The 13,359-nt window shown below is 32.6% G+C and overlaps 2 non-coding genes across 2 annotated transcripts; both read right to left on the bottom strand.

Annotated features, from left to right (window-relative positions):
• Positions 1-81: 81 nt before the first annotated feature.
• On the bottom strand, positions 82-153 carry TRNAQ-CUG (transfer RNA glutamine (anticodon CUG)). The gene has a single exon. It is a non-coding gene; the product is annotated as a tRNA-Gln (tRNA).
• Positions 154-7,867: 7,714 nt separating this feature from the next.
• On the bottom strand, positions 7,868-7,938 carry TRNAQ-UUG (transfer RNA glutamine (anticodon UUG)). The gene has a single exon. It is a non-coding gene; the product is annotated as a tRNA-Gln (tRNA).
• Between the last annotated feature and the right edge of the window lie 5,421 nt (positions 7,939-13,359).

Raw genomic sequence — 13,359 nt, 5'->3', positions numbered from 1 at the left:
GATGTGTCACATTTTTGTCTGTATTTCGATTTATTCGAATTTTATATAACAAGAAAACACTGCCAAAACATTTAAAATTGTAGGTCCTACCGAGATTTGAACTCGGATCGCTGGATTCAGAGTCCAGAGTGCTAACCATTACACCATAGGGCCTTGTGCATGCAACAGTTCGATGAACCAGATTTGAAGATTTTATTTCTAATACGAATTTTGAAATATTTTTATTTTACTTTAGAAACTGCTTTTTTAAATCCCACAAAAACAGTTATCGTAACCAAGGAGAACTATTAGTAGAACGCATGTGTTATGTATTCTTTTAATTTAAAATGTGAATGTTAATAATAATGATAACTTTTATTACACCGTAATGAAAACAAACAAACAGAAAAAAAACAATGGTAACTTAATCTTAGGCCCAACAAATAGAGAAATAGTTAAAAAAATGATAAGAGAAAAACTAAATAAAAAAGTTGCAATAAGCTGCTGCGATTGGCAAGTGTGAATTTCATAAATGTAATAACATGTCATCCGGTATTTAACATAAACAATATTACCACAGGGAGCCCAGGAACTATAATAAAAAAAAAATATTACACTCACAAAAGAAATAAAAAAATCATTATTGAAAAAAAAAATAGCACAAAAACTAAGTGAAGGAATAACTATTCTACATTTTTTTCTGCAGTAGTCCCCGCAGCATAGAATATGTATCGACATTGTGCATCACTTGCAAGTTGGAAAAAGATTCCTGATGTGTTTTGCCTTAAATTATTTTTTTTATTGATTTAATTTGTTTCCTTTTTACCACAGAGATTATTACATAACAAAAAACTTAAAATAAATCAAGGTCCTACCGAGAACTCGGATCGCTGGATTCAAAGTGCAGAAGGGTTAACCATTACACCATCGGGCCTTTGTTATGTTGTAGAATACCCAATGTAACAATCATTCATTCATACATCTGAAAAGGGCAGCATCTCCACTGGCAAGACGATGCTGAGTTAAGTTATGTGGATGCACAGGGTTTATGTACACAGAAACAGTGACAACATAACTACGTACTATGGCAAATTATTTCAATGCATATTGTTTTGTTTTTGTGTAGGTTTTTATTTAGTTTAATGTACGATGCTATTTTATCAGAATTGCGTCACCATTGCCATTAGTATCCATGTTAGATGGTAACACAGGAAAACAAATAAATATCGCGAGGTAAGGAATATCATAGGGTTATTACGAGGACACCGCTCAGTATGCACGAAGACAGTGCGGTGAGAGCGTCGACCGACTGTACCTTCTTTGTGCATACCTTGTAGATCGTAATAACTGTCTTACTATATTGTCTGATTTATTTAAAAAAATCTGCCACTTTTTTCACGTTGATTCATATGTATCACGATTACAGGTCTAACAATAACAATACGAGTTATAGATCCGAACTCATGTTTTTACTGTGCAAATAGTACAGGGTTTGTCGTCTAAAATTTGTTAAAACACTTAGTGGAAGTTTATTTTAGACTATTTAAAAAATAATAGACAATACATTGCAATCTGGAGCGTTATCCAAAACCGTGTCACAGTCGCACTACCATGCCTACTTGTGAATCAATTTTATCTGGACCGATAGGAGACAGCACTTTTTAAACTCGATTAAAATATTTATTTTGTGCCCAGATATATAAACAACTATACGATTCACATACCAATAAGTGACTTTGGACAGTGGAGTAGCACGCCTTTCACAGACACTTTATGGTAATTATTCCAGAATGACGGTCTTTGCGAAACTGGGCGTATGGTATTCAGATTGCATGACAAGAATTGTATTCAAATTAATGTCTTTCAGTTATTACTAATAAATAATATACGGTCTCAGTCCTACGAGCACAAACAGACTATATGTATAGGTCAGAAAACCGGCGGAAATTAAACATATAGAGGCACAGCCGACTACTGACAAACAGCAGTTTTTGTAAAATCAATTTGGATTTAATGATTAAGATTAAGACGTTAAGATTACTGTATGTAGGACTTTTTCTTTTCATGAAAGCCGTTGGAATAAATCTTCTAGGCAAAATGAAAGTTGATATATCTTAAATACTATTACCAATGTATTATGAATGGCGGCCATTTTGAAATTCAAAATGGCCGCTCTCAAGGCGGTTGGAAAAAATGGCAACAATTGTTTTGGAATTCCCTGATATAAAATGAGTATTTCCTGAAAATTACTAAGATTATACCCAAAAATGCATATGGGTTCCACAACCTCACAGACTAATTCACCATTAAATACAAATTGATAATCGGACAGTAGTATGGCATAGCAGTTGGTTCTAGGTCCATGCCCTGAAATTGACCTCATTGGACGCCGATATTTACACTCCGACCAAACCATTTTCTCGTCTTGGATGTTTTTTTTTCATTTTCTGTTATTTTTTTCCATGATTGGATAGAAAAAAAATTGAACTACAAATACTCCATGATTTTTTTGACTTCATTAAAAAATAAAATCGTTTTTATAGGATGGAAACATTTTGAGGTCAAATCCCCCCACCCCACCCCACCCCCAACCTCAAGCAAATAAGTTTTTTTATCTGACATCGATCTTTTGACGTTCTCCCTTAGCAATGTAGACTTTGAATCCAGCGAGTTCACAACTCGGTAAGACCTTAAATTATTTTGGTCGAGTTGCTGTTATTTAATAATTCCTGTGTTAACATAGAAGCAATTTTTTTTAATTACTAAGTATGTAAATAAATAAATAGGAATAAAGCTAAAACACGTCAGAGATTAAGGAAAAAAATAAGAAACAATTTGGTCAATTTGAATTCTACCAGTCATAAGATTTTTAGAAAATTATATTTTTAAAACGTTTCGAACCTCCCCAACCTTATGCTTGTTACTGTTTAGACGATTGTTATAAGTTCTATTTAAATTTTCAACATTGTTTAACTCGTCTAAGTGGAATCTCACTGTTTGATTTATGAAACTGTTCACGAAATGGCTATTGCGTTCGGTTTTCGCCAAGATATTACTAGTATGTTATATGTCTAAACAAAAATGATAAATCCGCAAATGATTCAAGTTTTTGGAGGTGTAAAATTAAAATATTTCAGAAATTTTAAATTGAAATAAAACATTTTCATTTACGTTTACGGCGGGTCTTTCATCTAAAACATTTATAGGTCTACTAAGCAGTATATATATATATATATATATATATATATATGGTGTAATGGTTAGCATTTTGAAGTCTGAATTCTGCGACTCGAGTTCTAATAATCAACATTCAACTATGAAAAAAGTGGAAATCTAAAGTTTAAAATCTAAGCATCACTCAAGATCTAGCAGTGAACGAAAAATCACCTATTAATATTCTGCCGTCAAAAATCCGTGAAATTATTAGTGTAACACTATATAAAACAAAATTATTTACAACTATTCTTTCATAGTGCATAACACATATGCTCATTAATAGGCTCAGAAGTGCAAAGTTTGAATTCCCTCTCATGATGCATTGCATGTATGACCAGTAACATGTCCAGTAGTAAAAAATTTGAATATGGCTTGAGCTCTCCCAGATCTTAGAATTATCGGGGAAGAAGGTTAGCAATCTCGCTCACTAATTCTGCATTTGAGTTAAAGCATGTATATACAAGGCATAATTTGATACATCGAAAAAACCCGTCCACAAACATGCTTTTCTCTGATTGGTCATACAGATAGTTGTTAGAGTTTTGCAAAATCACCAAGACCACTGTAAATTCTACATATTCATTAAGGTGGAAAATGTATTCACTTTATGTAGGAGAAAGAGGAATATTAATGCATAATGAGGAACATTGATGATAGTAGAATTTAAATTACCTGACTTGCTATAGTCACTTTCAAAGAGGACATCAAGATTTATAATAGAAAGATAACCATTGATAGCAAGTACATTATCCGCACTGTAATATACTTGAATCAATATTACTGAATGATTTTGATTTTTTAAAAGTTTCTGGAGAAATTATGTCTTATATGAGTAAAATCAATAAATAAATCGGCTAGCAGATGGACACAATAAGTTTCCCCCTCGGAATGCCAATGCTTTATTAAAAACCATGACACGAAAACTCCAAACATATACAATGTAAATTAATTTTATCAGTTGTACCCTGATACAATGTATTCATATCGGGTGAACCATTTTTTGAAAATCATTTTCAAAATTGCTGTATTTAAAACAATCACACCTTCATCGTTAAATACATTTAAATGTCAGTCTCATTCTAATTGAAGCATAATACCTTAATCTGATTCCACAGTTGTTATTATTATGTGGAATATTATATCAGTTCTGAGGACAAGAAAACTGACGTTCAATGCATTCAATACTTTATTTTGCAAAACGCTATACGATTTTAAAACATTCTCCCCATTTAGCCTGAAAACTAGGTCATTCCAATCAACCCTCAAACAGTATGGCAGTGGCATATCGGAGCAAACTGCCAACTATATACATAGTAACCAGAACAAAAATAGCCAAAAACAATTCAAAAATTATTAAATAATGCAGTTAACATATCACACATGTAACAGCTTTTACATAAATCTTTTAAATACTATAAGTATTGGGAATCTCATGTCATGTTTACGCCTTACACACTACGGCTCAAAAGCATTATGAGTGATATTCTGATATTGTAACAAAACAATGAACATTATTTTATTATTCAGTGTTCTTAAATAATGATTCACTAAGTAGACGGGAAAATAAATGGTTGAATAAATAACGCCGGAATAAATGATTTTCTTCATATAAGAAACTATACAAATATGTCACATAAACTGTACTATTATGTTTTTTGTGATGTCAACACAATACCCACAATGCATTGTACTTATTACAACGGCAGTTACGGAATGTCTAACCACTATGCAAATTCGCATCTTTTCCGATCTAGCGGTATAATTTGTTTATTACCCATCAACAAACACGCTGTATTTAAAAAATGTAACCTCTGATTACAATGTGAGCAGGAAAAATTGGAAATTTAAACATGTGAATAATCAACTGTGGACTATATTGAATATAGCGACCCGAGAGTTTAATCGGATCACAGTCTGGATAAAAATAATATTCTCGTATTTCATTTGAAATAGATATGTTAATTTATTATTACGAGTGGACGTTGATATACTACAGGAACACTACATAGCAGACACGACGGGTTTTCTGAGCTTAACTAACACAAACAATACCTATGTTTAGAATACACACAATCAACATTTTCGTGAGCTTGGCTCCAACTAAGTCTGACTTTTTTCGAGTGTATGTGAATTGTATGTGTTTGGTAATATGTTGTGTTCTTGGACTGTAATGATCTTTGGTTTAATATGTTATTTTGAACGCTGGTGGTAAATATCACATTTATTCACGCATATAATTATATTTAATATTGACCAAAATCGTTTATTATTGATCACTGATCAACAAATTGCTAAATATTGCACACAAAATTATAAATAATAAAATATTTTGCCATTTAAATACAATATTTCAATTTTGTAATGTCTCTAAATTTAAACAATTATCTTGTAAAAGTAGTGTATATCTTGTTCACATGTTGCCAATGTGAAAAATTATCAGATAGTGATACATGTAAACAATGGAATAACAAAAGACAACATTCCTTGCTTCTACTTTTAAAATTTGCACGTTTACATAATATTCATATTATGTAATTTTCCCATTGTTATTATACAGAATGTAGGGTGTTAAATCTAGTAAATGGAATTCAAGGATGAGAAGTCAATTATTTTGAAACTTATATTTCACAATGGTGATGGAAATTGTCTATGCACATGTGAAATATACTTTTAATTTTGAATTTTATGAAAATATAAATACAAATATTTTTTTTATCAATCCAGATTCCCGTTTATATTTAATTATGCGTATTTACGTTTTGTTGTTGTTGTTGTTTTCGACGTAGAGTTGTGCAACTAAACAATGTTTACATACGTCATGTTCATTGTTATGACAAGTTTAGTTCTTATGTTGTTTTAATAGTTTTAAATTGTTATTTATGACTAATAGTCAAAAGTTAGAAGTAACATTTTTCATTTCAATCAAGTGAAAATATAAGTAACACACTTTGAGCATAAAGCTAAAAACATTATGTTAATTGAATAAGCAGGGTGTCACATTTCTTCTCATCCGATCGATAATTATAATATAAACTTGACGCCCAGGTTTATAGTGTAGGTAATTTAGGTGCGTAAGGTAATTCTTTAGCAAATGTATACTAAACCACGTTGACATTATTTTTGTTCACAACAAAAATGATATTCCTTTTCACAGAGTTTGTATCATTGTTGTGCTAATATCACGAAGGCAGCCTTCTACAATGGCGCCCTCTATACATACTTATGGATGTTTTTAAAATACACCAACGTAAAATCACAGTCTCATGAAAGAAAATACTAATCCAAATGTGACATTGGTTTCTTCAAATTGTGTTACATGTGTTACATTTTTGTCTGTATGTCTATTTATTCGAATAATATATAACAAGAAAACACTGCCAAAACATTTAAAATTATGGGTCCTACAGAGATTTGAACTCGGATAGCTGGATTCAGAGTCCAGGGTGCTAACCATTACACCATTAGGCCTTGTGCTTGTAGTAGTTAGATGAATCAGATTTGAAGATTTTATTTCTAATACGAATTTTGAAATATTTTAATTTTATATGAGAAACTGCTTTTTTATATCCTCCAAAAACAGTTATCGTAACCAAAGAGAACTATTAGTAGAACGCTTGTGTTATGTATTTTTTTAATTTAAAATGTGAATGTTAATAATAATGATAACTTTTATTACACCATAATGAAAACAAACAAACAAACAGAAAAAAACAATGGTAACTTAATCTTAGGCCCAACAAATAGAGAAATAACTAAAAATAATGATAAGAGAAAAACTAAATAAAAAAGTTACAATAAGCTGCTGCGATTGGCAAGTGTGAATTTCATAAATGTAATACTAGTAACATGTCATCCGGTATTTAACATAAACAATATTACCTGAGTGTGCGATTGACTGACGTGGGGCATGACGGGAAACTCGTATCTGATGTTCTCTATTTTGATTCCTATGATCTGGGGGGGGGGGTGGGTGTTGGGCAATCGGGTAACAGTACCATGAAAATACCCCTTTTCTACCTTATATGTTAATTGTACAACGTATTTAGTGCGTGCTTGAATTAAAGCGGAAGGGTCGTCACCTGCGCACGCGCGACAATTGAGACCCAAGTGACGATAACAACACATGCTAAAAACGCAAAGGCTCATGGGTACATGCTTGTTTGTAAACAATGACACGATATGGCCTTCTGACGCATGCGTAGGTGACGACACCCCCGCTATAAATCACTTCACAAATATTGTGATATTTTCTATGCAATGCAGCAATTACAAACTTTAACCTAACGTTTTCCAAATAGGGTAGTGACATAGTCACCGTGTGCATTACAATAATACAAGGTGTTAGAATGTGTTTGATTAGTTTGTGTATAGCTCAGATTTTACAGTACAACTTAACAAGTTGGCGTTTCGGGAACAAATATTACACTCACAAAAAAAATAAAAAAATCATCATTGAAAAAAATAGCACAAAAACTAAGTGAAGGAATAACTATTCTACATTTTTTTCTGCAGTAGTCCCCGCAGCATAGAATATGTATCGACATTGTGCATCACTTGCAAGTTGGAAAAAGATTCCTGATGTGTTTTGCCTTAAATTATTTTTTTTATTGATTTAATTTGTTTCCTTTTTACCACAGAGATTATTACATAACAAAAAACTTAAAATAAATCAAGGTCCTACCGAGATTTGAACTCGGATCACTGGATTCAAAGTCCAAAGTGCTAACCATTACACCATAGGGCATTTGTTATGTTATTGCATACCCAATGTAAATCTCATAGAAGATAACAATTATTCATTCATACACCTGAAAAGGGCAGCATCTCCACTGGCAAGACAATGCTAAGTTAAGTCCAATGGATGCACAGGGTTTATATACACAGAAACAGTGACAACATAACTACGGACTATGGCAAATTATTTCAATGCATATTGTTTTGTTTTTGTGTAGGTTTTTATTTAGTTTAATGTACGATGCTATTTTATCAGAATTACGTCACCATTACGTCACCATTGCCATTAGTATCCATGTTAGATGGTAACACAGGGAAACAAATAAATATCGCGAGGTAAGGAATATCATAGGGTTATTACGAGGACACCACTCAGTATGCACGAAGACAGTGCGGTGAGAGTGCAAACCAACCGTGCATACCTTGCGGACTTTTCGTAAAATAAAAATATGACCTATGGACCCGAACTGATGTTTTTACTGTACAAATAGTACAGCGTTTGTCGTCCAAAATTTGTTAAAACATTTAGTGGAAGTTTATTTTAGACTATTTAAAAAAAATATTGACAATAGATTGAAATCTGGAACGTCATGTAGCACCGCGTCCCACCACCATGCCTACTTGTGAATCAATTCACCTGGACTAATGGAGCCTCGTTGTGAAACGCAATAAATGACTGACAACACCTTTGAAACTCTATTAAAATATTTATTTTGTGCCCAGATATATAAACAATTATACGATTCACATACCAATAAGTGATTTCGGACATTGGAATAGCACGCGTTTCACAGGCACTTTATATTAAACAACATCATGTGGGTAAGCCAATGGATTTTTTTTTGGAACCAGAAATTCAAAATAGGCCCAGCGATTTAACAGGATTTTCTGGGTTTGCGGTAGTCTGTGTTGTTTACCCATTTTTTGAGCAATTATGGATTGAAACAACTGGAATAAATAACCTACAAACGAACCCTTAAAAAAGTCGAAGAAACATAAAAAAAAATGAAATGCCGAACTAATTTGTAGTTAAATATTTACTAAACAAACCAGTTCAGACGATTTAGGAAGGAAATAAGAAACATCCATCAAAAGTAGCCTAAAACAATTAAAAAAATATTAAATAATGCAGTTAACATATCACACATGTAACAGCTTTTACATAAATCTTTTAAATACTATAAGTATTGGGAATCTCATGTCATGTTAACGCCTTACACACTTTGGCTCAAAAGCATTATGAGTGATATTCTGTTATTGTAACAAAACAATGAACAATATTTTATTAAGTGTTCTTAAATAATGATTCACTAAGTAGACGGGAAAATAGATGGCTGAATGAATAACGCTGGAATAAATGATTTTCTTCTAATAAGAAACTATACAAATATGCCATATTAACTATACTCTTATGTTTTGTGATGTCAACACAATAGCCACAATGCATTGTACTTATTACACCGGCAATTGCGGATTGTCTAACCACTATGTAAATTCGCGTCTTTTCCAATCTAGCGGTATAATTTGTTTATTTCCCATCAACAAACTCGCTGTATTTATATAGTGTAAACTCTGATTACAATGTGAGCAGGGGAAATTGGAAATTTAAACATGTGAATAATCAACTGTGGACTATATTGAATATAGCGACCCGAGAGTTTAATCGGATCACAGTCTGGATAAAAATAATATTCTCGTATTTCATTTGAAAATAGATATGTTAATATATTATTACGAGTGGACGTTGATATACTACAGGAAAACTACATAGCAGACACGACTGGTTTTTCTGAGCTAAACTAATACAAACAACAGCGAATACGAGTATGCTTGTTTAGAGCATACACAATCAACATTTTCGTGAGCTTGGCACCAACTTCGTCTGACTTTTATTCGATTGTATGTGTATTGTATGTGTTTTGGTAATATGCTATGTTCTTGGACTGTAATGATCTTTGGTTTGATATGTTATTTTGAACGCTGATGGTAAATATCACATTTATTCACGCATATAGTTATATTTAATATTGACCGTAATCGTTTATTTTTTATCACTGTTAAATTAATTTTAAGACAACAAATTCCTAAATATTGCACACAAAATTATAAATAAAATATTTTGCCATTTAAATACAATATTTCAATTTTGTTATGCCTCTAAATTTAAACAATTATCTTGTAAAAGTAGTGTATATCTTGTTCACATGTTGTCAATGAGAACAATTATCAGATAGTGATACATGTAAACAATGGAAAAACAAAAGACAACATTCCTTGCTTCTATTTTTGTATTTAAAATTTGCACGTTTAAATAGTATTCATATTATTTAATTTTCCCATTGTTATTATATATTTCACAATGGTGATGGAAATTGTCTATGCACATGTGAAATATACTTTTAATTTTGAATTTTATGAAAATATAAATACAAAAATATTTTGTATCAATCCAGATTCTCGTATCTATTGAAATATACGTTTTTACGTTTTGTTGTTGTTGTTTTCGACGTAGAGTTGTACAACTAAACAATATTTACAGACGTCATGTTAATTGTTATCACAAGTTCAGTTCTTTTGTTGTTTTAAAAGTTTTAAACTGTTAGTTATGACTAATCAAGTGAAAACTTTGAGCATAAAGCTAAAAACATAACATGTTAAACATGTTAATTGAATAAGCAAGGTGTCACGTTTTTACTTATCCGATCAATAATTAAAATATACACGAAGAAACTTGATACCCAGGTTTTTAGTGTAGCTAATTTAGGTGCGAAAGGTAATTTTTTAGCACATGTAAACTAAACTACGTTGACATTATTTTTGTTAACAACAAAAAATGATATTCCTTTTCACAGTGTTTGTATCATTGTTGAGCCAATATCACGAAGGTGTAGGATCTCCAGAAAACAATATAAATGACCCAGGTACTTGGGTCTCATCCTTAAATTTAATTCAATGATATAAAAAATAAGAAGTACCATTGTCACAATCATATATTATTTGTGCCTTTTCATTATATTGCACAGAACGTCGCCATTGTAACAATACACATACTCTTGATGTTTGTCTTGTTGTTGCTGATGACCTCCTTATTGGAGGCTTTTATGTTTGGTGGTCTTAGCTATGTTTATGACGGATCTGATCTGAACGGAGAACACTCTAGTATCATGGAGGCCATGCTGAAAAGGAAGATTGAGAATATGACGTACAAGTCATAATGGTTGATAACACCATTGTTGTTATGCAGTATTCCAATGTTGTCTTATGTCATTGTAATAATAATGCTCGATTAATAGAATAAATACTACCTTGCGCCATGTTATAACGTCTCGTAGCTGTGATCAAATCACGTGACTCGAGTATGCAGTCACAGAATGGAATTCACTGCTGTAAACACACACCCTAATAGCAATTATCACACATCTTTGTATTTTTGGTGGATACAAAAATTTAAATAATGTGAATAACTTAGAATAAAATAAATCTATTTTATTCAACTTAATCAACCAACCCCAAGGACAAGCTGAATTGTTTGAATCTTGAAAATACGGATGAATGGAATCAATTTTTGTCAAAATGATATTATAAACAAACAGAATATAGAAGGTTTGCCACCATCTCAAAGAGAGGTTACTGATCAGAACATGGCTGCCGTAAATTACAGAGAGTTCAAGGACTTGCGAAAGATATCTTCCATGAATGCTCACCGGAAATTCTCAAAAGAACACTTGTGTCACTTTCAAAACCACTTTCGAGAAACGGTTATTGCTCTGGTCCAATATTTAGTTTAGAAGTTGTTGGCCATCACATGTTGCGGTCCGTCTCTATAACGAGTTTTCAGATTGTGTGGTGTACATTACACTGTACAATATCAAATCATATCAAATATGGTTTATAACAAAATATTTACATTTATCTCTGCTCAAGCATCATTCGAATACATACATCGGCGAGAACCCTCCATTCGAATCTAGAAAATATCTTACAGCAATGCAGTAATTGACATTTTCTAGTCGAATAGATAATGCCCTGTCCACTATTAAAATATATAGCGAAAAATGTCCGTGACTTCCACATAATAATAAAATATACACACTTAATTATACATAAGTGCAGGTTCACAGTTAAACATCTTGTACTTTGATCTGTCAGAAAAACGTTTTCAGGGTCGGTTTTCAAACCTGTCACGTTAAAATTAGTAATAGAAATATTTTAAGTTGGTTTTACTTGTCCACCAGTGATATCTTTAATATGTCATTGAATGAAAACGAAGCCCGAAATATTGGTAAACATACACACCAACACTGACACGATCATTTGAACGCGATTGGCCAGTATCAACTCTAGATATGGTTAACGTACTGTATGATCATAATCCGTATCTGACCGAATGAATGTACAATATATATACGATGGCACCACACTCGTGCATTATTCTTTACAGATTGTCGCTAGGTTGAACGTTATTCCGCCCAAACAATCCTGCCCGTGCAGAACACTACTCAATACTCGAGATGGGATTCAACTGTGGGCCACAATAGACCTCGACCAGCAGTGTTGTCTATTGAGATGATATATGCCTTTACTTGATCTACACGCAACTTAGCTAGTGGCTTCTGTCATTGCTCTGCTAAAGTTCCCTGGTCAGCCCACTCAAAACCATAACTATGACCTGTTGGCACAACGTTCACTAAGAAATGACAGCCTCCATATATAATCTGCCGTGCTAATGCAATTTGGCAGTGATTCAGTCAGGTTAGTTTCAATGTCATTTTGTCAAGTTAGTTTCCAATACAATAGGGCGGTGTTTCTCACCATTTTGCAATACGATGATTACAATTTATAAAGTACAATAATTTCATAGAAGCATGCCAATGTGACACAGGGAAGTTTTAATCGCTAAGTGTTCATATTCCCTATAATTTATATACGTGGCTGGATAATTCACACTACTAAAGATGTATAATCTATATAAAAAGATCTAAAATGTGATAGATTTTCCTACAAACCCTGTGACAGGGATGATAGAGAATATATGTATGTGTGTCCCCTACATTTGCACGATTTATCACAAACTAAATTAGGAGCTCTACACCTACATTCGGCAAGTTTACCAGGATTTGTTGTCATAAATGTGGCGTTTACAAACCGACTGATTCAACAAATTCAACTCGCGCAAATCTCCACCATATACTTCCATTGGTATTCTGCTGTCTGTTGTGATCTTGTCTGTGTGGGGTGGGTGTGGTGAAAACACTTATTTCAACCCCAACGAGCGTAAAGTTCAGGAAACAAATAAACGATATCAATAAACTCCTCTTATTAATCGCCACTGGAAAGGGTTAATAAGGTAACATTTTTGAAATGGCGTCTGTTATCGTTAATTGTGCTAGTTCTCTTCGAGTTATGTAATAAAGACGATTGAATTGAATA

This window comes from Saccoglossus kowalevskii, chromosome 5, assembly GCF_978046115.1.
Source record: "Saccoglossus kowalevskii chromosome 5, keSacKowa6.1, whole genome shotgun sequence".
Taxonomy (NCBI): domain Eukaryota; kingdom Metazoa; phylum Hemichordata; class Enteropneusta; family Harrimaniidae; genus Saccoglossus; species Saccoglossus kowalevskii.
This window is presented reverse-complemented; position numbering and strand designations above follow the sequence as displayed.